Genomic DNA, 24,087 nt, shown 5'->3' with positions numbered 1-24,087 from the left:
ACAAGAGTTTGCAGTTATGTTGGTGAGGTTCCAATTCCCCAGCTGGCCTTGGCTGTCCAAGAGCCTACAGATCATAGAAACATAGAAAATAGGTGCAGGAGTAGGAGGAGGCCATTCGGCCCTTCGAGCCTGCACCGCCATTCAATATGATCATGGCTGATCATCCAGCTCAGTAACTGTACCTGCTTCTCTCCATACCCCCTGATCCCTTTAGCCACAAGAGCCACATCTAACTCCCTCTTAAATATATCCAATGAACTGGCCTCAACTACCTTCTGTGGCAGAGAATTCCACAGATTCACCACTCTCTGTGTGAAGAAATGTTTTTCTCATCTCGGTCCTAAAAGACTTCCCCCTTATCCTTAAGCTGTGACCCCTGGTTCTGGACTTCCCCCAACATCGGGAACAATCTTCCCGCATCTAGTCTCTCCAACCCCTTATGAATTTTATATGTTTCTGTAAGATCCCCCTCAGTCTTCTAAATTCCAGCGAGTACAAGCCCAGTCTATCCAGCCTTTTTTCATATGAAAGTCCTGCCATCCAGGGATCAATCTGGTGAACCTTCTCTGTACTCCCTCTAAGGCTAGAATGTCTTTCCTCAGATTAGGAGACCAAAACTGTACACAATACTATCACTTTTACTTATCACGGATTAACACCAAACAAACGGCAAAAGTGTTCATTTGGCCACCATGGAATCTTTCGTTTTGGAGATACAGCATGGAAACAAGCCCTTTGACCCACCGGGTCCACGCCGACCAGCGATCCCGCACACTAACACTATCCTACACACACTAGGAACAATTTACAATTTCACAGAAGCCGATTAACCTACAAACCTGCACGCCTTTGGAGTGTGGAAGGAAACCGGGAGCACCCCGGAGAAAACCCACGCAGTCACTGGGAAAACGTAAAACTCTGTACAGACAGCACCTGTGGTCAGGATGGAACCCGGGTTTGTGGTGCTGTGAGGCAGCAACTCTACCACTACGCCCAGCGGTCACCGAGTCATACATCACAGAAACAGGCCCTACGGCCCAACTTGCCCATACTGACCAAGATGCCCCATCTGCACCAGTCCCCACCTTCCCGTATTTGGCCCACATCTTTTCTGAATCTTTCCTATCCCCATGTACCTGTCCAAATGACTCCAGTCCAGTAAACACTGTCGGGGGGATTGGAAAGCATGCAGAAGGTGTTAACTTCAATAGTTCAATGGCACTTTATTGTCAAATGAATCTAGCTGCAGTAGCAGCATTCCTTTCTTTGCATTCAATGCATTAAAAACTTACTATAAAGAACCAAGGAATTGCAGATGTCGGTCTGAAGAAGAGTCCCGATCTGTAAAAACCACCGATCCATGTTCTCCACAGATGCTGCCTGACCCGCTGAGTTACTCCAGCACTCTGTGAAACGTTACCTATCCATGTTCTCCACAGATGCTGCCTGACCCGCTGAGTTACTCCAGCACTCTATGAAAACGTCACCTATCCATGTTCTCCACAGATGCTGCCTGACCCGCTGAGTTACTCCAGCACTCTGGGAAACGTCACCGATCCATGTTCTCCACAGATGCTGCCTGACCCGCTGAGTTACTCCAGCATTTTGTGACTATTTCAGGTGCTGGCAACAGTATATCTTCGGAGAGATTCAATATTTTTGTTCACTGACCATGTGGGCACGGCGGAATGATTTGAGATGATATGAGCTGTCGTCTGTCTCTACACTCTCCCCACAGTGCACAGGACCCCTAAGGTTTCTCTGATGTCCTTTCCTATTATTTATCCTCCCCCTCGATGATCCCACCTGTCCTTGGTTGCAGTGCTGAATCTCCTCCAGCTTCAGATCTATAAAACCTGTTCCTTCTCTCCAAAGGTGCTGCCTGTCCCGCTGAATTACTCCAGCATTTTGTACCTATACAATCGTAGAGCAATCCAGCATGGAAACAGGCCCTTCGGCCCAACGTGCCCATACCGGGGTACAGGGAAAGGCTTTTGTTGCGTGCTAACCAGTCAGCAGAAAGACAATAGACGAGGAGCAGACTTGATGGGCCGAATGGCCTAATTCTGCTACTATCACTGATGAACATATGACTTAAGCCTCGTGTATTGTGTGCTGTGACTGTAGGGCACGTAAAGCTTTTCACTGTATCACGGTTACAGTTGCCAACTGTCCCGTATTAGCCAGGACATCCCGTATTTTGGGCTAAATTGGTTTGTCCCGTACGGGACCGCCCTTGCCCGTATTAGGCCCGCGGGCCGCTGTCGGCCGGGACAGTGTAGGCTAACGGAGTGTGTTCCCCTAACGGAGGTTGCGTAGCAACCCGCCTCCCGGCCCGGGCGGCCGCCATTGTTGGAGCGGGAGCACGTGGCCCCTGGCTGGGTGAGGTCACGTGGGGCGCGGGGCGGTGACATCACCTTGTCCCGTGTTTGGGAGCGAGGAAGTTGGCAACCCCTAGTCACGGTACAAGTGACAGCAATAAACCAAGGGCAAAACCGGGGAAATGGTAACGCACGCGGTCATGCGTGAATCACGCACAGAGCACGTGTCTGGCGGCCGCCTGCGTTTAACCTGTCACCAACTCTCCCGAGAAAGAGAACCGACGCGTCTCCACCCCCGTGGCGATGGCAGGCAAGAGAGGTTTGCACGGGGAACTCCGAGGGACTTTGAACGCAAGGAACAGACAGATTATTTCACACCTTCAGTTCTTGCAGTCAACAGCATTGCAGGCCGTCAAACTAATGAAATAAATGATACTCTGGTCACCCTGTTCCAACTAAAATTATGTTAATTCCAGTCACAGTGAAGTGTGTGCTCTCCATCTGTAACCACCCCTTACTACCCCTTCCACAGAACATAGAACACACAACAGTACAGCACAGGAACAGGCCCTTCGGCCCACAATGTCCGTGCCGACTTGATGCCAAGCTAAACCGATCTCCTCTGCCTGCGCGCAATCTATAATCTCCCCCCCCCTTCTCTCAATCCATATCCACCCTCCCAAAACCCATATCCACCCTCCTTCAACCCATATCCACCCTCCCTCAACCCATATCTACCCTCCCTCAACCCATATCCACCCCTTCCCTCAACCCATATCCACCCTCCCTCAATCCATATCCACCCCTCCCAAAACTCATATCCACCCCTTCCCTCAATCCATATCCACCCTCCCTCAACCCATATCCCCCCTTCCCTCAATCCATATCCACCCTCCCTCAACCCATATCCACCCCTCCCTCAACCTATATCCACACCTGAACAAGGGTCTCAACCCGAAAAGCCACCCATTCCTTCTCTCCACAGATGCTGCCTGTCCCGCTGAGTTACTCCAGCACTTTGTGTCTACCTTCGGTTCAAAGCAGCATCTGCAGTTCCTTCCTCCAACACTCCCTCCCCCTATTCCCTCCATCCCCCTCCCCCCATTCCCACGATGCCCCTCCCCACCTTCCCTTGGTGTACCCCTGGCTGACAGTGTGAGGCTGTGGCGGTGCCTTGAACCAAACAGAGGTGCGTTGTGCATGTTTACAGCAGAACGACCGTTCCCCTGCAAACGAGGTTTCGCGGCCACACAACAGAGAACGTGAGACCGTGTGCGTGGGTGGGGGAGAGGGCAGGGGGGGCTGAAGATGTCCTGGTTGTGTTGCTCCTGGGCCTGGCCAAGCTGGCCATCCATGAGTCATGGCGCCGGGCGGAAGAGGGCTCTGCTGCCTGCCCCTTTTCCGGGGTTACGTCCGTCCGCGCCGGGTGGGGTTAGAGAGAGACCACGCGTTGTCCACAGGCATCCTGGGGGTCTCCGGGACCCCTGGTCACCGCGAGGGGGTGGATGTTTCCTGGACGAGGCGTGTAAGACAGTTTATTGTTTGTCTTGTGTTATGGCGGTGGGGTCTGCCTTGGTTTTGTTGTATTGTATATACTATTTTAATATTTGAATAAATATTTTTGATTTAATAAACCGTCAGAGTGTGAGCAAGAGGCAGTGGGCAGAATGTGAGCAGAACACAACCCCAGGTCCAGGCACTGACACTCGAGTCCCGCTGAGATTCTCACTGGCAATTGTACAGGCAACAAATGTTCAACATGAAAGAGAGAATAAGGCCAGCTGTGAGTGGGGAGACAACTGAACCATCCCCACCACAACTAGAGAGAGGTTCTGAACTTCCCTCTACCTGACTGGTGACCCACGGGCTATCCGTGATCGGACTTTGCCTTGCACTAATCATTATTCCTTTTACCAATCTCTGATAGTCTCTGATGGGTTTTGTCTGTAAACACTGGAGATGTGACAATAAACCACGCAGGTAACAATAGTGTAAGAAAATAACTGCAGATGCCGGTACAAATACACGGTGGCCCAGCGCCGGAGACTCAGGTTCGATCCCGACTACCGGCGCCGTCTGTATGGAGTTTGTACGTTCTCCCCGTGACCTGCGTGGGTTTTCTCCGAGGTCTTTGGTTTCCTCCCACACTCCAAAGACGTGCAGGTTTGTAGGTTAATTGACTGGGTAAATGTAAAAATTGTCCCTGGTGTGTGTAGGATAGTGTTAGTGTACGGGGATCGCTGGGTGGCGCGGACTTGGTGGGCCGAAGGGCCTGTTTCCGCGATGTAGAATCTAAATCTAAAAAAATCTAAAAATCGACGGTATTCATTCACAAAGTGCTGGAGTAACTCAGCAGGTCAGGCAGCATCTCAGGAGAGAAGGAATGGGCGACGTTTCGGGTCGAGACCCTTCTTCAGACTGATATCAGGGGGGCGGGACAAAGGAAGGATATAGGTGGAGACAGGAAGATAGAGGGAGATCTGCAGGTAACAATGGTTCCCAGGTTCAATTCTTGGTCTGGGCTAAAGCAGTTGTTTGTTTGTTTTCATGAGAGAGTTAGATTGAACTCTTAGGGCTCACAGAATCACGGGATGTGGGGAATAGCAGGAACGGGGTAAACCAGCATCTGCAGTTCCTTGATTCTACCCAATGCTCACCGATCTCCTGAGAGAGATGACATCTTCCTTATTGATCTGATTGGGCAACATTTCATATACATCTGGGTTTATATTTGAACTTTAACGTGCTCCTTTCCCAGTACAGGTCGGGGGGAACTACGCACAGTCTGCTTTGGCTACTTGCAGGATCGTCACAGTGGAACAAGTTGAAAGGACATTCTTAGCAAGAGTCAAAATGGGAAGTGAAACAGAATTTGACAATTATTGCCGGGGCAGTTTCCATTTTTATCCATCTGCCGTATCATCTTTTTTTCCCCTCTTTCTTCACGGAAACCACAGCTGCTATTGTTGCCCGAGGGGCAGGAGCTGAAACACTTGGTCACGGTGCCAGGAACAGGCGGTCGAGGTTGCCAGAGACAGGAAACGCAGGATCTACACAAGGCAGCTTCTGGAGGAGTTAGTTACGCACTTGTGTTCAGTCAAAGGCTCTTCCTTCCCGTAGATGGGCACTGCCAATGGACAAACTCTGTCTGTATCAGCACATTCCCCTTGAACAACTGGGGCGGCACGGTGGCGCAGCGGTAGAGTTGCTGCCTTACAGCACTTGCAGCGCCCCAAGACCCAGGTTCGATCCCGGCCACGCGTGCTTTCTGAGCGGAGTTTGCACGTTCTCCCCATGACCGCGTGGGTTTTCTCCGAGATCTTCTCTTTTCTACCACACTCCAAAGACGTGCAGGTTTGTAGGTTAATTGGCTTGGTACAAGTGTAAATTGTCCCTAGTGTGCGTAGGATAGTGTTAATGTGCGGGGATCGCTGGTCGGCGTGGACTCGGTGGGCCGAAGGGCCTGTTTCCACGCTGTATTTCTAAACTTAAACTAAACTGAGAAGAATTTCATTGTGTAGGAAGGAACTGCAGATGCTGGTTTACATCGAAGATAGACACAAAATGCTGGAGTAACTCAGTGGGTCAAGCAGCATCTCTGGAGAGAGGGATGAGTAAAGTTTCGGATCTGAAACATCACCAATCCAAGTTCTCCAGGGAAGCTGCCTGACCCGCTGAGTAACACCAACACTTTGTGTACTCACCTTAAACCTCTGTCCTCTGGATCCAGATAAAAGACTCAATACGTTTACCCGGCCTATTCCACCAGTTGTGATTGTACCTGATTGTAGAATTAAAGGACGTTCCTTTAGGAAAGAGATGAGGAGGAAGTTCTTCAGTCAGAGGGTGGCGAACCTGTGGAATTCTTTGCTACGGACGGCTGTGGAGGCCAAGTCAATGGATATTTTTAAGGCAGAGATAGATAGATTATTGATTAGTGCGGGTGTCAGGGGTTATGGGGAGATGGCAGGAGAATGGGGTTGAGAGAGAGAGATAGATCAGCCATGATTGAATGGCGGATGGGCCGAATGGCCTTATTCTGCCCCTATTACTTATGAACGTATGACTTGTGACGTGTTTCGTATGATCTGACCGGATAGCACGTACAGCTTTTCGCTGTACCTCGGTACACGTGACAGTGATAAGCCAAGGCCAATACCAGGGACACGGTGACACATACAGTCACATGAAAACCTGCAAACTCCACACAGACAGAGCCGAGGGTCAGGATCGAACCCAGCTCTCCGGAGCAGTGAAGGAGCATCTCGCTAGATGTGTCACTGTATGCCGTTGCTTACAAACATGTCACGTGGAACAGGCCCTTCGGCCCACTGAGTCCGTACTGACCATCAGGCAGTTAATTACAACATTTTAATCTGATCATGTATTGTCTTTCCGCTGACTGACTGCAAGCAACAACACTTTTCACTGTACCTCGGTACACGTGACAATAAACTACACTACACTAAACTAACCCCAATTGTTTAATTTGTCACACAATATTAACGATGCAATCTTTACACCAGAGGGCAAAGTTTAAGTTGCACGATGGACCGTTTTATTCCAGTATTACGGGCCGGTTGCTTAGTATTAGTCTAGTTTGGTTTAGTTTAGAAATACAGCATGGAATCAGGCCCTTCGGCCCACCGAGTCTGCACCGACCAGCGATCCCCGCACATTAACACTATCCTGCACACACTAGGGACAAGTTACATTTATACCAAGCTAATTAACCTACATAGCTAGACGTCTTTGGAGTGTGGGAGGAAACAGATCTTGGAGAAAACCCACGCAGGTCACGGGGAGAACGTACAAACTCCGTACAGACGGCGCCCGTAGTCAGGATGGAACCCGGGTCTCCGGCGCTGCATTCGCTGTAAGGCAGCAACTCTACCGCTGCGCCACCGTGCCGCTTGCTCCGTTACTGTTTACTGATGATTAATTTAGCGTTTGATTGATTATAGGATATTTATTGGAGTGTTGCTGTGATAATGGGTATGTATGTCCACAAACATCCCAGCAGCTTGGACTTACACCCTTACCCAGTGTGTGGGTGGTCTCTCTCTCTCTCTCTCTCTCTCCCCCTCTCTCTCTCTGCCTCTCACTCTCTCTCTGCCTCTCACTCTCTCTCTGCCTCTCACTCTCTCTCTGCCTCTCACTCTCTCACTCTCTCTCTCTACGTCTCTCTCTCTCTCACTCTCTCTCTGCCTCTCTCTCTCACACTCTCTCTGTGCCTCTCACTCTCTCTCTCTCTGCCTCTCTCCCCCTCTCTGCCTCTCTCTCTCTCTCTCTCTACGTCTCTCTCTCTCTCTCTCTGCCTCTCTCTCTCTCTCTCTCTACGTCTCTCTCTCTCTCTCTCTGCCTCTCTCTCTCTCTCTCTCTCTGCCTCTCACTCTCTCTCTCACTCTCTCTCTCTCTCTCTCTCTCTGCCCCTCTCTCTCTCTCACTCTCTCTCTCTCTCTCTCTCTGCCCCTCTCTCTCTCTCTCTGCCTCTCTCTCTCTCTCTCTCTCTCTCTGCCTCTCTCTCTCTCACTCTCTCTCTCTCTCTGCCCCTCTCTCTCTCTCTCTGCCCCTCTCTCTCTCTCTCTGCCTCTCACTCGCTCTATCTCTATATATATATATATATATTACTATCTGAAGAAGGGTCTCGACCCGAAACGTCACCCATTCCTTCTCTCCGGAGATGCTGCCTGACCCGCTGAGTTACTCCAGCATTTTGTGAATAAATCGATTTGTACCAGCATCTGCAGTTATTTTCTTATACTATATATATATATATATATATTACTATTTTGTTCACAAATCTGTCCATTCTAGCCCTGACCAACTAACTGGTTGGAACTGCATTCAAATCATCTTGGGTCAAAGGTTTTAAATGCCAATAGGGTTTTTTTTTGTTCAAATCCGGTCAGGAAACTCAAACCGACAGAAAAGCCAAGACCTCTGAAAGGAGCTAAGGTTAGCCCTCGCTGTTACCATGGAAACCCTCTCGCTGAGTAATTGTAGCTCTCAGAAATAGAGAGCAAGTGGGAGAATATAGTCTGGTGCATCGAGTGACCACCACACAACCATCTCCTCCTCAAAGGGTCTCTCCTTGCAGTGAGGTGAGGCACGATCCTACAATGCCTGTAGGAAGGAACTGCAGATGCTGGTTTACACCGAAGATAGACACAGAGTGCTGGAGTAACTCAGCGGGTCAGGCAGCATCTGTGGAGAACATGGATAGGTGACGTTTACGAGTGCTGGAGGAACTCAGCGGGTCAGGCAGCATCTCTGGAGGGAAGGAATGGGTGATGTTTTGGGTCGAGACCCTTCTTCAGGCTTGAGATAGTAATGTCCCAGTGAACCAAACACCATCTCCATGGGAATCCCGTTCCCCACCCGTTTCTATCCCAGCTTGTGGAAGGACCGTTCAGAAGCTCGATAACACAGGGGAAGAAGTTTTGTTTCGGATGGGTCCTGATCAGCACAGACCTTGTGGGCCGAAGGGCCCGTTCCTGTGCTGCACTGTTCTGTGGTCTGTGGTCCAACGTATTGTCTGAGGAATATTTACCATTCCCAAATGCATCACTACAACCGGTTGCTCAACACTGAAACTCCCCCTCCCATTCCCACACTGACCTCTCTGTCCTTGGTCTCCTCCACTGTCAGATTGGAGGAACAGCACCTCATATTTTGCGTGGGCAGCTTACACCCCAGCGGTATGAACATTGACTTCTCTAACTTCAAATAGCCCTTGGTTTCCCTCTCTCTCCATCCCCTCCCCCTTCCCAGTTCTCCCACCAACTTACTGTCTCCGTCTACATTCTATCTCTGTCCCGCCCACCCCCGACATCAGTCGGAAGAAGGGCCTCGACCATTCCTTCTCTCCAGAGATACTGCCTGACCCACTGAGTTACTCCAGCACTCTGTGTCTATCATCACTACAACCTTCATCTTCAAATCTCAAGTTCTCTCCAAGTACATAGTTAAATGTCCACAAAATGCTGGAGTAACTCAGCAGGTCAGGCAGCATCTCAGGAGAGAAGGAATGGGTGACGTTTCGGGTCGAGACCCTTCTTCAGACTGACCCGAAACGTCACCCATTCCTTCTCTCCTGAGATGCTGCCTGACCTGCTGAGTTACTCCAGCATTTTATGAATAAATACCTTCGATTTGTACCAGCAGCTGCAGTTATTTTCTTATAGTTAAACGTTGATCATTCCGGTCATAAAACCATCGAGATGACGGAGTCCTCGCGCACATGTGTCTTGGCGACACAGGGAACTGCAGACGCTGGAATCCTGAGCAAAACACAAAGTGCCGGAGGAACTCAGCGGGTCAGGCAACATCCGTGGGGGGAATGGACGAATTATTTTTCGGGTCGGGACCTTTCTTTGGTCACGAATTTTGGGTGTTTTATTCCAAGCACTAATTGAAAGGAGGCTCTTGATTATCTGTGCTGGGCATGTTGTGAGTTAAAATAAATCTCAAACGAGACTTTGCTACAACTTGAGCTACAAATGAGAAAGCTGGCAGCATGGTGGCGCAGCGGTAGAGTTGCTGCCTTACAGCGAATGCAGCGCCGGAGACTCAGGTACGACCCTGACTACGGGCGCCGTCTGTACGGAGTTTGTACGTTCTCCCCGTGACCTGCGTGGGTTTTCTCTGAGATCTTTGGTTTCCTCCCACACTCCAAAGACGTACAGCTATGTAGGTTAATTGGCTGGGCAAATGTAACAATTGTCCCTAGTGGGTGTAGGATAGTGTTAGTGTGCGGGGATCGCTGGGCGGCACGGACCCGGTGGGTCGAAGGGCCTGTTTCTGCGCTGTATCTCTAAAAATAAAAAAAATCTGAAAAGAAATTGAACGCTTCTAATTAACACAGTACATCACCGAGACATTGCCATGGCATCAGGCAATAGGTCCACACTTTAATGATTCTACACTTGAGTTGTAAGAATCTTACACACTGGGTGAATCCAATTTGTACAAATATAATCCGTGAGTTTGTCACTGGGCCTGTACTCACTGAAGTTTTGATGGATGAGGGGGGACCTCATTGAAAATCACCGAATAGTGAGCGGCCTGGATAGAGTGGATGTGGAGAGGATGTTTCCACCAGTGGGAGAGTCTAGGACCAGAGGGCACAGCCTCAGAATTAAAGGACATTCCTTTAGGAAAGAGATGCGGAGGAATTTCTTCAGTCAGAGGGTGGTGAATCTGTGGAATTCTTTGCCACAGACGGCTGTGGAGGCCACAAGTCAGTGGTTGTTTTTAAGCGGAGATTGACAGATTGTTGATTAGTGCGGGTGTCAGGAGTTATAGGGAGAAAGCAGGAGAATGGGGTTGAGAGGGAGAGAGAGATCAGCCATAATTGAATGGCGGAGTAGACTTGATGGGCCGAATGGCCTAATTCTGCTCCTATGTCTTATGGAATTACTCCAGCACTTTGTGTCTTTTTCCGGGCTGGAGTTACTGAAGTTGTTTGTGTCTATCTTCACTGCATTTGTAGCCTGAGCTCGTGGATTTCCACCAGAGAGGTTCCACACGAGTGCACAATCCAGGGCCCACCGGGTTTAGATTTCTCGCAACTATTTCCTCTCCCTCATCCAAGATGGCCAATTGCTGCCGGGGTTACCTTCATAATATCGCAGCGCATCCTCCCCTGGGTCGGAAACGTGCCACAGCGACCGATCATGGACGTGTCGAGACTAATACTTCCCTTTCTCTCTCCGTCCCTCCCCCTCCCTAGTCATCCTGCTAGTTTCAATGTTCGTATCCCTACGTTATCACCTCTACCAAAGCCAACAGAGGACCCTTGTGAGCTCCACTTTTCATAGAAACATAGAAAATAGGCGCTGAAGGAGGCCATTTGGCCCATCGAGCCAGCACCGCCATTCATTGTGATCATGGCTGATCATCCACAATCAGTAACCCGTGCCTGCCTTCTCCCCATATCCCTTCATTCCGCTAGCCCCTAGAGCTCTATCTAACTCTCTTTTAAATCCATCCAGTGAATTGGCTTCCACTGCTCTCTGTGGCAGAGAATTCCACAAATTCACAACTCTCTGGGTGGAAAGGTTTTTTCTCATCTCAGTTTTAAATGGCCGCCCCTTTATTCTTAGCCTGTGGCCCCTGGTTCTGGGTCCTCAGTGTGGAGAGTGTGGAGGGAGAGTGGTACCGCGATCACTGAGACTTGCTGGCAAAGGCTGAGAATCACTGATTTATAAATGCTGCACCTGCTGGAGGTGTGACACTCACCTGAGCCACGAGCTCAGATGCTGGAATCTTGATCCTTGGGATGTGGGAAGAAACTGGAGAACCCAAAGGAAACCCACGCGGTCACGGGGAGAACGTACAAACTGCGTACAGACAGCGCCCGTAGTCAGGATGGAGCCCGGGGTCTCTGGCGCTGTGAGGCAGCAACTCGACCACTGTGACCTTCACTGTCACTCGCTGAGATGACTGCAAACAGCAGCTCTAAATGGTTTTCCTGAACAACCCTTCCACACAGTTAACCCCACGCGGCCTAACTAATAACCTGTGTTTCATTCCCTTTCATCAGTTGAAAAGGGTCAGAGTTTCAAAGACCCGAGTTCGATCCTGACCTCGGGCGCTGTCTGTGTGGAGTTTGCACGTTCTCCCCGTGACCGCGTGGGTTTTCTCCGGGTGCTCCGGTTTCATAAGTTCATCAGTTAAGGGAACAGAATTAGGCCATTCAGCCCATCGAGTCTACTCCATTCAATCATGGCTGATCTATCTCTCCCTCCAAAGCTCCATTCTCCTGCCTTCTCCCCATAACCCCTGACACCCGCACTGACCAAGTACCTGTCAATCACCACTGTACAAATACCCAATGCCTTGGTCTCCACCGCCATCTGTGGCAATGAATCCACAGATTCACCACCCACATCCCAAAGACGTGCGGGTTTGTAGGTTAATCCGCCCTCTGTGAATTGCCCCTGGAGTGTAGGGAGTGGATGAGAAAGTGGGATTACATGGACCTAGTGTGAACGGGTGATCGATGGTCAGCGTGGACCCGGTGGGCCGAAGGGCCTGTTTCCGTGCTGTACCTCTAAACTAAACTAAATTTAGTTTAGGACATTCTTGCTATTGAGGGAGTGCAGCGTAGGTTCATGAGGTTAATTCCTGGGATGGCGGGACTGTCATATGATGAAAGAATGGAACGACTGTGCTTGTACACACTGGAATTTAGAAGGATGAGAGGGGATCTTATAGAAACATTCTTAAGGCATTGGACAAGCTAGATGCAGGAAACATGTTCCCGATGTTGGGGGAGTCCAGAACCAGGGGCTACAGTTTAAGAATAAGGGGTAAGCCATTAGAACTGAGATGAGGAAAACCTATTCACCCAGAGAGTTGTGAAGTTGTGGAATTCTCTGCCACAGAGGGCAGTGGAGGCCGATTCACTGGATGTATTCAAAAGAGAGTTAGATGGAGCTCTTAGGGCTAGCGGAATGAAGGGATATGTGGAGTAGGCAGGAACGGGGTACTGATTGTGGATGATCAGCCATGATCACAACGAATGGTGGGGCTGGCTGGAAGGGCCGAATGGCCTCCTCCTGCACCTATTGTCTATGTTTCTGTGGCCCGTCAGTAAGTGTGTGTCTTTATTTGTGCAGTCCATCTCCCCTAAGCCCACACAGAGATTGTGCACATGTTCAGGAAGGCAAGCACACGCGCACACATGTAGAGAGTAAACGACATGGACACATACATGTTATTCACGTGTTGGCACAGACCTTAGCAAAACGTGAATCTCCGGTGCCAAATAAAATTCAATTTCATGAATTATGAGTTTCAGATCTCGAGTTTGACTGAAATGATCTTTGTGCTTTTCTCAAATTACATTTACAATAAAAAAACACAGCTTTGGAAATCGTCATAAGTGGCCTACATTTCAAATCCACAGTGACTTTAACTAAGTCTGCCGATTGACATTGTGGCATTTATAAGATAACACTCCATTAACGTATTTTAATGAAACCATTGCTATTCCCTGACATTTTGCCTCAAGTACTTTACTGCCATTTTCAAAATCTATTTTAAAGCACTTCAAAGCCATCCGACTGTGAATAAAATCATTAGCCAAAAGACTCAGAACATCGAGTAGTACAGCACAGGAACAGGCCCTTTGGCCCACAATGTCTGTGCTGAACATGAACTCATCTCCTCTGCCAGCACGTGATCCATATCCCTCCATTCTCTGCATATCCATGTGCCTGTCTAAAAGCCTCTTAAACACCAGTCGTACCTGCCTCCACCACCACCAGCGTAGGTTTACTAGGTAAATACCCGGAATGGCGGGACTGTCATATGTTGAAAGACTGGAGCGACTAGGCTTGTATACACTGGAATTTAGAAGGATGAGAGGGGATCTTATCGAAAACGTATAAGATTATTAAGGGGTTGGACACGTTAGAGGCAGGAAACATGTTCCCAATGTTGGGGGAATCCAGAACAAGGGGCCACAGTTTAAGAATAAGGGGTCGGCCATTTAGAAGTGAGATGAGGAAAAACTTTTTCAGTCAGAGAGTTGTAAATCTGTGGAATTCTCTGCCTCAGAGGGCAGTGGAGGCCAATTCTCTGAATGCATTCAAGAGAGAGCTAGATAGAGCTCTTAAGGATAGCGGAGTCAGGGGGTATGGGGAGAAGGCAGGAACGGGGTACTGATTGTGGATGATCAGCCATGATCACATTGAATGGTGGAGCTGGTTCAAAGGGCCGAATGGCCTCCTCCTGCATGTATTGTCTATTGTCACCCCTGGCAATGCCCACCATCCCTCCACCACCACCCCTGGCAATGCCCACCATCCCTCCACCACCACCCCTGGCAGTGCCCACCACACCTCCACCACCACCCCTGGCAATGCCCACCACACCTCCACCACCACCCCTGGCAATGCCCACCACACCTCCACCACCACCCCTGGCAATGCCCACCACACCTCCACCACCACCCCTGGCAATGCCCACCACCCCTGGCAATGCCCACCACCCCTGGCAATGCCCACCACCCCTGGCAATGCCCACCACCCCTGGCAATGCCCACCATCCCCCCACCACCACCCCTGGCAATGCCCACCACCCCTGGCAATGCCCACCACCCCTGGCAATGCCCACCACCACTGGCAATGCCCACCACCACCCCTGGCAATGCCCACCACCACCCCTGGCAATGCCCACCACCACCCCTGGCAATGCCCACCACCACCCCTGGCAATGCCCACCACACCTCCACCACCACCCCTGGCAATGCCCACCACCACCCCTGGCAATGCCCACCACCCCTGGCAATGCCCACCACCCCAGGCAATGCCCACCACACCTCCACCACCACCCCTGGCAATGCCCACCACCCCTGGCAATGCCCACCACCCCTGGCAATGCCCACCACCCCTGGCAATGCCCACCACCCCTGGCAATGCCCACCACCCCTGGCAATGCCCACCACCCCTGGCAATGCCCACCACCCCTGGCAATGCCCACCACTCTTTGTGTAAAACAACTTGTCCTGCACATCTCCTTTAATCTTTGCACCTCTCACCTTAAAGCTCTGCCCTCTAGTCTTTGACATTCATAAGCTCCAGGAGCAGAATCAGGCCCTTCGGCCCACCTAACCTTCGCTGACCACCCTGCACACTCGCACTGTCCGACACGCACTAGGGACAATTTACAACTTTACTAAAGCCAATTAACCTGCACGTCTTTGGAGTGGGAGGTAACCGGAGCACCCGGAGAAAACCCACCCAGGTCACGGGGAGAACGTGCAAACTCTGTACAGACAGCACCCGTAGTCAGGATGGAACCCGGGTCTCTGGCGCTGTGAGGCAGCAACTCTACCGTGCGCCACCGTGCCCAAGTTCACCTTCTTTTGTCAGGCCTGACTAACAATAAGATCCACCGCTGAATTGCCAAAGATGCCGAAAATGTGTAAAGATGGATTAGGGGGCAGGAGTAAGGTTGCCAACTTCCTCACTCCCAAATACGGGACAAGGTGTCGTCACCTCCCGGGCGGTGGCCATTGGTGGAGCGGGAGCACGTGGCCGCTGGCTGGGTGAGGTCATGTGGGGCGTGGGGCGGTGACTTCACCTTGTCCTGTATTTGGGAGTGAGGAAGTTGGCAACCCTACTAATACGGGGCAAGGGGGTATTAGCCCAAAGTAATTTAGCCCAAAGTACGGGATGTCCCGGCTAATACGGACAGTTGGTGACACTAGACAGGAACCCCAGACATCTTTTTCTGGAAGCAGAGACTGATTCTATAGCTGGTCTTTGATTGGACTGACCTTAGCAAATATCCACCAGCACGTAGATCAGCTTCTCCTGGAGATCTGTAATCAGGCACGGAAACCTGGAACAAAAATAAAAACTACGGTTAGCTTTGTGCCAAGCTTTGCCAGTTTAATCAAACAGCAGAGATACGTTTTATGTGCAGATAAATGTCAGGATTCATTCATCAATTAGTCAATTCATCAAATGACCAGTAGACATGTAAAACACAAAGTGCTGAAGGAACAAAGAACTACAGATGCTGGTTAGTACACAAAAGGACACAGAGTGCTGGAGTAACTCAGCGGGTCAGGCAGCATCTGTGGAGAACATGGATAGATGACGTTTCACAGAGTGCTGGAGTAACTCAGCGGGTCAGGCAGCATCTGTGGAGAACATGGATAGGTGACGTTTCGGGTTGGGATTCTTCTGCAGTTTGAACTTCCTGTTCGAACAATTACCAGGGTGATTTTTCCCATTGATTTTTGTCGATAACATGCCTATCATGAGACCACAAGAAATCAGGAAACCACTCTCCCTCCGATGAACTCCAGCTCCACCACGTCACCTCACACAGACAGCCAACATAATGAAGGACCAAGCAGGGGCGGCAATGAAACAACACTTGGACAGGTATGTGAACAGCAAGGATTCAGAAGGCTCAGGGCTAAACTCAAATGGGACTATCCCAGATGTGGTATGGCTGGCATGGAAGCCTAGAGCCCAAGAGCCTGTTTCCGTTCCGTATGACACTTCAAGACTTAGGAGCATAATTAGGCCATTCGGCCCATCAATTCTGCTCCATTCAACCATGTCTGATCTATCTCTCCCGCTCAACCCCATTCTCCTGCCTTCTCCCCATAACCTTTGATACCCGTACTAATCAAGAATCTGTCAATCCCCACTTTTAAAATGACTTGACCTCCACAGCTGTCTGTGGCGATGAATTCCACAGATTCACCACCCTCTGGCTAAAGAAATTCCTCCTGATCTCCATTCTAACGGTGCCTCCTTTTATTCTTTTCCAGGTCTTTCACTATTCGGCAAGTTTCAATGAGTCCGTCCCCCCGTCCCCCCGACTCTTTGACTCCATGATAGAAGGTCAGAGGGAGTAGCACAAGTAGAGAGATTGGAGAACATGAGAACGGTTTTATATTAGTAGGAAGGAACTGCAGATGCTGGTTTACATCGAAGATAGACACAAATTGCTGGAGTAACTCAGTGGGACGGGCAGCATCTCTGGAGAGAAGGAATAGGTGACGTTTCGGGTCGAGGCCCTTCTACAGACTGAGAGTCATGGGCGATGGAAACGAGGGATATAGACGAAGATGTAGAGAGATAAGGAACAATGAATGAAAGACGCAAAAAAGTAACGATGATAAAGGAAACAATCCATTGTTAGCTGTTTGTTGGGTGAGAACGAGAAGCTGGTGTGACTTGGGTGGGGGAGGGATAGAGAGAGAGAGGAAATGCTGGGGTTACTTGAATCTGGAGCAATGAGGCAGCATCTCTGGAGAAGGAATGCGTGACGTTTCGGGTGTGAAGAAGGGTCGAGCTCACCACACTGAGTTACTCCTGCATTTTGTGTCTGTCTAAGGTTTTATATTTTCTGCTCTATATTTACTATTTATATTTTTATATTTACTATTCCCTTTACAACGGCATTTAGTTGTTCTGGTGTGGACTCCTGCTTTACGTTTCACATGACCGACTCTGAGTAGGAAGCCGCACTAGAGTAAATTCCCCTTTACGGCAAAAAAAAACATTTCCTTGATTCCATCAGAAGATATTTGCGGTGAACTATTGCGCAAGAAGTGGACCCACCCAAAGTAGTTTCCTCATTCCTTTGAACACTAACTACGTGAGCAGAGCATTGCGGAAGGACACATAGAAACATAGAAAATAGGTGCAGGAGTAGGCCATTCGGCCCTTCGAGCCTGCACCGCCACTCAATATGATCATGGCTGATCATCCAACTCAGTATCCCGTACCTGCCTTCTCTCCATACCCCCTGATCCCTTTAGCCACAAGGGCCACATCTAACTCCCTCTTAAATATAGTCAATGAACTGGCCTCAACTACCTTCTGTGGCAGAGAATTCCACAGATTCACCACTCTCTGTGTGAAAAAAAACTTTCTCATCTCGGTCCTAAAAGACTTCCCCCTTATCCTTAAACTGTGACCCCTGGTTCTGGACTTCCCCAACATCGGGAACAATCTTCCTGCATCTAGCCTGTCCAACCCCTTAAGAATTTTGTAAGTTTCTATAAGATCCCCCCTCAATCTTCTAAATTCCAGCGAGTACAAGCCGAGTCTATCCAGTCTTTCTTCATATGAAAGTCCTGCCATCCCAGGGATCAATCTGGTGGACACATACAGTGCAAGGCTAGCATTACTGAGCATCTGCGCTCACTTACTGTCCAACACTCCCACAATAAGGCACTGAATTGTTTTTTAGAGATACAGCGCAGAAACAGGCCATTCGGCCCACCGAGTCCATGTCGGCCAGCAATCACTCCAAACACTAACACTATCCTAAACGCTAGGGACAGTTTAAAATTCTACCAAGCCAATTAGCCTACAAACCTGTACGTCTTTGGAGTGTGGGGGGAAACCGGAGATCTCGGGGAGAACCCACGCAGGTCACAGGGAGAACGTACAAACTCCACACAGACAGCGCTCGTAGTCAGGATCGAATCCTGGGTCTCTGATGCTGTGAGGCAGCAACTCTACCCACTGCGCCACCGTGCCGCCCCTGAAACGCCTTCTGCCTCCACAGATGCTGCCTGACCCACTGAGTCCTCCAGCACTTTGTGTTGTTCTCATGAAATGCCTCCCCAGGTTGTAGTTGTGCGACCAACTGAGCTACAATGAACTGACAATGTGGACTGGCTTCTAGGTACAAGACCATCATTATTCTCTGGTCCGCCAATCCTTGGAAGGTGAGACTGGGACCTTCCAACTAATATTACAATAAACAGCAGGGAAATACTTTAACATATACCTCAGTAATTTTTCTTTAACACCCCACTTCTATTAATATTAGGACCTGTCCTAGGTGGCATCCATAAACTTGAGAGTCAGGGGGGCAGGACAGAGATATGGAAGGGTAAGGTGTGAAAACAATCAATCAAAGGGGACGAAGTTCAAGGAAAATGTAGAATATATTGTTAGCTAGGGGAAGGTGACACTTTCAATGATCCATTCGACATTTTCCTTGACCTTCGTCCCTTTGATCTGTCGTTTTCACACCTCACCCTTCCATATCTATGTCTCCCTCTCCCCTGACTCTGTCTGAAGAAGGGTCTCGACCCGAAACATCACCCATTCCTTCTCTCCAAAGATGCTGCCTGTCCCCGAGTTACTCCAATATTTTGCGTCCATCTTCGCTTTAAACCAGCATCTGCAGTTCCTTCCCACCCAACCTGCGTTTACAGTTCCATTTCACAAATGCAGTGTTTACGATTTAAAAACTTCAGTTTAACTATTTAATGGAATAATTCCCACGTATTGACAAGGTGATCTTAATTACCACTGGTAGCTAGCTTTGAAATTCAAAATTACACATAATTACAAAATTAGCTTGTTTATCCAAACCAAGAACTGTTTAAAGTCAAGCCAAGAGTAATATAATGATCAGCAATGGCCTCTCTCTCAGCACCAAAACATCTTTACTCATTATGTGGTGAAGGGGAGTTTTAGATGAAGCGGATGGATGGCACGGTGGCGCAGCGGTAGAGTTGCTGCCTTACAAGCAGCGCCGGAGACCCGGGTTCCATCCCGACTGCGGGTGCTGTCTGTTACAGAGTTTGTACGTTCTCCCCGTGACCTGCGTGGGTTTTCTCCGAGATCTTCCGTTACCCCCACACTCCAAAGATGTCCCGGTTTGTAGGTTAATTGGCTTTGGTATAATTGTAAATTGTCTCTAGTGTATGCAGGATAGAGATAGTGTGCGTGGATCGCTGGTCGGCGCGGACTCAGTGGGCTGAAGGGCCTGTTCGCGCACTGTATCTCTAAACTAAACTAAACTTTGAGCAATGCTTCAATATAGAAATCAGCAATTCTCCTTGAACTGCATCTTCAAGTTGCATGAGACACCAGTGTAGTGGATAGTGCAGGAAGCAATGCAACGTCACCTATCCATGTTCCCCACAGATGCTGCCTGACCCGCTGAGTTACCCCAGCACTCTGTGAAACGTCACCTATCCATGTTCTCCACAGATGCTGCCTGACCCGCTGAGTTACTCCAGCACTCTGTGTTCGTTTGTGTATTTGCCAGCATCTGCTGCTCCTTGTTTCTGCATTGTGGGCTGAACGGCCTGTTCCTTTGCTGTTCCATGCTCATAAGTTCTCGGAGCAGAATTAGGCCATTCAGCCCATCAAGTCTACTAAATTGAATCATGGCTGATCTATCTCTCCGTCCTAACCCCATTCTCCTGCCTTCTCCCCGTAACCCCTGACACCCGCACTGATCAACAATCTATCTATCTCCGCCTTAAAAATATCCATTGACTTGACCTCCACAGCCGTCTGTGGCAAAACATTCCTCAGATTCAACACCCTCTGACTAAAGAAATTCCTCCTCATCTCCTTCCTAAAAGTCCTTTTATACTCAGGCTGTGGCCTCTGGTCCTGGACTCTCCCACTATCTCCAATCTCCACTTTAAAATATATATATAACGGAGATGTATAGATTCCAATGGTTGAATTGTTTCTGTGTTAGTTCATTTCATTTTAAATTGACTGAACCATCACAGCTGCTCTGTTCTGCGGGAAACTATTAACACAGCACAGAGAGGGTGCACAATATGATTCATTCAGACAGCGTGTGATTGCAACTGTTTTAAGTCGGTCAGATGTCGCGCTGAATAGCCATACGTTGGATGTGATGAGATGAGATTTCTGCCTCCACATCAGCCCCATACAGAGAAAGCCTTTGTCAGTGCACAGCTGTGGGCCTCTGTGCGGAGTGGGTGTAGTTAGATTAAACCAAAACACACAAGGGTGGCCAGTACATTAGCTCACTGCTGTAAGAATGCTGGACATCACAGCGGGTAGAGCTGCTGCCTCACAGCGCCAGAGACCCGGGTTCCATCCTGACTACGGGTGCTGTCTGTGCGGAGTTTGCACGTTCTCCCCGTGACCGCCTGGGTTTTCTCCAGCAGCTCCGGTTTCCTCCCACACTCCAAAGACATGCAGGTTTGTAGGTTATTTGTCTTGGTATAAATGTAAATTGTCCCTGGTGTGTGTAGGATAGTGTTAGTCTGCAGGGATCGCTGGTCGGCATGGACTCGGTGGGCCGAAGGGCCTGTTTCCATGCTGTATCTCTAAACTAAACTAAACAAGCAGTCAGTAGATGCCTAGCTGGGCACCACACACACAACACGCAACACACACAACACGCAACACACACAACACGCAACACACACAACACGCAACACACACAACACACACGCAACACACGCAACACACACAACACACACACACAACACACACACACAGTGGGATCTACAGTACTACAGGCTTACACAAGCCCCAGCAACAACCTGTGTAGGAAAAAAACTGCAGATGTTGGTTAAAATCGAAGGTAGACACAAAATGCTGGAGTAGGTGACGTTTCACAGAGTGCTGGAGTAACTCAGCGGGTCAGGCAGCATCAGGCAAGGGACTCTGTGCGTCTACCCAATCTATTCCTCTCATGATTTGGTACACCTCTATAAGATCACCTCTTATCCTCCTGCACTCCAAGGAATAGAGTCCCAGCCTGCTCAACCTCTCCCTGTAGATCAGCTCAGTCTCTCGGGTCCTGACTTCCACTGCCGTTGTGTTGCATCTCAGTGACTGATGTGGAATCATAGAGAGGTACAGCACAGAAACAGGCCCTTCGGCCCAACTGGGCCATGTTGACCTAAATTGGCATTCTGGCCTAGTCACATTTGCCTGCACACTCTACGCTAGCACTATCCCACACACCCTACGCTAGCACTATCCCACACACCCTACGCTAGCACTATCCCACACACCCTACGCTAGCACTATCCCACACACCCTACGCTAGCACTATCCCACACACCCTACGCTATGAGAACGGAGATGAGGAAGAACTTTTTTAGAACGGAGATGAGGAAGAACTTTTTCAGTCAGAGGGTGGTGAAGGTGTGGAATTCTCTGCCTCAGAAGGCAGTGGAGGCCAGTTCGTTGGATGCTTTCAAGAGAGAGCTGGATAGAGCTCTTAAGGATAGCGGTGTGAGGGGGTATGGGGAGAAGGCAGGAACGGGGTACTGATTGAGAGTGATCAGCCATGATCGCATTGAATGGCGGTGCTGGCTCGAAGGGCTGAATGGCCTACTCCTGCACCTATTGTCTATTGTCTATTGTCTATCCCACACACCCTACGCTAGCACTATCCCACACACCCTATGGTAGCACTATCCCACACACCCTACGCTAGCACTATCCCACACACCCTACGCTAGCACTATCCCACACACTCGGGACAACTTACAATTTGATACCAAAACCAGTTAACCTGCAAGTCTGCAGTGCACCCGGAAAAAACCCACGCAGGTCACGGGGAGAACGTACAAACTCCGTACAGACAGCACCCGTGGTCAGGATGGAACCCGGGTCTCTGGCGTTGTGAGGCAGCAGCTCTACCCGCTGCGCCACCGTGCCCGCCACCAAACCCTATGACTGCATTCAGGACTTCAGGCCCTTTTTACACGACCATTGTGGTCAATGATTTATTGAATGGTTTTTGTTGATTATAGGTCATCTAGGAGCATTGCTTTTGCAGGCCGCTGCAAGTGAGAACTTCATTGTTCTACTGTCGGTAGATGTGACATTTAAACGCTCATGCCTAGCGAACACCAACCTCAACTATCAACTGCGATGGACTGCTTTTGTTTGCACTTACGAGCTGGGGGGATTTTTGTACTGGTGTTGTGGTTATTAGTTCACTGATGTTTTGTTAATTAAATGTTATCTGGGTGCCTTGTGTTTGCAAAGCTGTGAAGCTGCAGCAATTATGAATGCAACAGTTCCGTTGTCGGTACATATATATATATATATATATGACAATAAAACTCTCTGGACTCTCGGACAGGTTACACGGTGATGCAGTGGGTAGAGCTGCTGCCTCACATCGCCAGAGACCCGGGTTCCATCCTGACTGCGGGTGCTGTCTGTACGGAGTTTGTCCGTTCTCCCTGTAACCGCGTGGGTTTTCTCCAGCAGCTCTGGTTTCCTCCCACACTCCAAAGACGTACAAATTTGTAGATTAATTGGCTTGGTATAATTGTAAATTGTCCCTAGTGTGTGTAGGATAGTGTTAGTGTGCGGGGTGATCGCTGGTCGGCGTGGACTCGATGGGCTGAAGGGCATGTTTCCATGCTGTATTGTTCAATCATTCAACTCAATTCCAAGCTAGGCCTGCCAATGTGGGCTCAGAGATCGCTTGTTTCTCAAGGTAACATGTCCATTGTGTTTGTGAGAGAGAGCAAGGTCCATACAGCACCAACTAGCAACCCTGTCTCACACATCGCCGATGTACGTCTGCACATCACCCCGAGGCTCAGGGCTCGTCCAGCTGTTCACATAAGCTGCATGTGATTTAGTTTTAGTTTAGTTTAGAGATACAACGCGGAAACGGGCCCTTCGTCCCACCGAATCTGCACCTACCAGCGATCCCCGCACACTAACACTATCCTACACACACTAGGGACAGTTTTACATTTCTACCAAGCCAATTAGCCTACAAACCTGTACGTCTTTGGAGTGTGGGAGGAAACCAGAGCACCCGGAGAAAACCCACGCAGGTCACGGGGAGAAGGTACAAACTCCGTACAGACAGCGCCCGCAGTCAGGATGGAACCCGGGTCTCTGGCGCTGTGAAGCAGCCGCTCTACCCGCTGTGCCACTGTGCCGCTCTTACGGGCAAATTGCAGTGAATAGACAATATACGAGCCAGCACCACCATTCAATGTGATCATGGCTGATGGCAGTGCGGGCGAGATTATTCTGGGAGAATAATAAGATTTGGCACAAGTTTAATGTCCAAAATCTTTGTAATTTCACATGCAGAGTGGGACTGCCAATTGTCAATGAAAACATTCATAAACCGTTTAGGCGCAGTCAGTTTTGTAAATCAAAGCCTATTGTGGATAAACATGAAAAGCAGCAGGGAAATTAAATTTCTACATATGAGTAGGACTGAAACGAAAATGCCCAGAAGCTAAAATTGATTCTTCGGGAATTCAAGTGACCCAAATAAGCAGCAGCAAGGCATGTCTAAGCAGAAAGATACGGTGCTTGTGGGCATTGCATTAGTTATTGACCCACTAACATATCATATCATATCATATCATATATATACAGCCGGAAACAGGCCTTTTCGGCCCTCCAAGTCCGTGCCGCCCAGTGATCCCCGCACATTAACACTATCCTACACCCACTAGGGACAATTTTTACATTTACCCAGCCAATTAACCTAC

At 49.4% G+C, this 24,087-nt stretch overlaps 1 protein-coding gene across 2 annotated transcripts in view; it reads right to left on the bottom strand.

Moving 5' to 3' along the window:
- Nucleotides 1-24,087, bottom strand: part of yrk (Yes-related kinase) — a 108,377-nt gene that overhangs the window by 48,205 nt on the left and 36,085 nt on the right. For both annotated transcript variants that reach the window (XM_078423303.1, XM_078423305.1), the window contains exon 2: nucleotides 15,613-15,677. The gene's annotated coding sequence lies outside the window, so the exon portion shown is untranslated. The remainder of the gene's footprint in view (nucleotides 1-15,612; nucleotides 15,678-24,087) is intronic.

The sequence above is a fragment of the Rhinoraja longicauda genome, chromosome 27 (genome assembly GCF_053455715.1).
Source record: "Rhinoraja longicauda isolate Sanriku21f chromosome 27, sRhiLon1.1, whole genome shotgun sequence".
NCBI classification, from domain to species: domain Eukaryota; kingdom Metazoa; phylum Chordata; class Chondrichthyes; order Rajiformes; family Arhynchobatidae; genus Rhinoraja; species Rhinoraja longicauda.
Note: the sequence above shows the minus strand (reverse complement) of the source record. Positions and strands in the feature narration are given on the sequence as shown.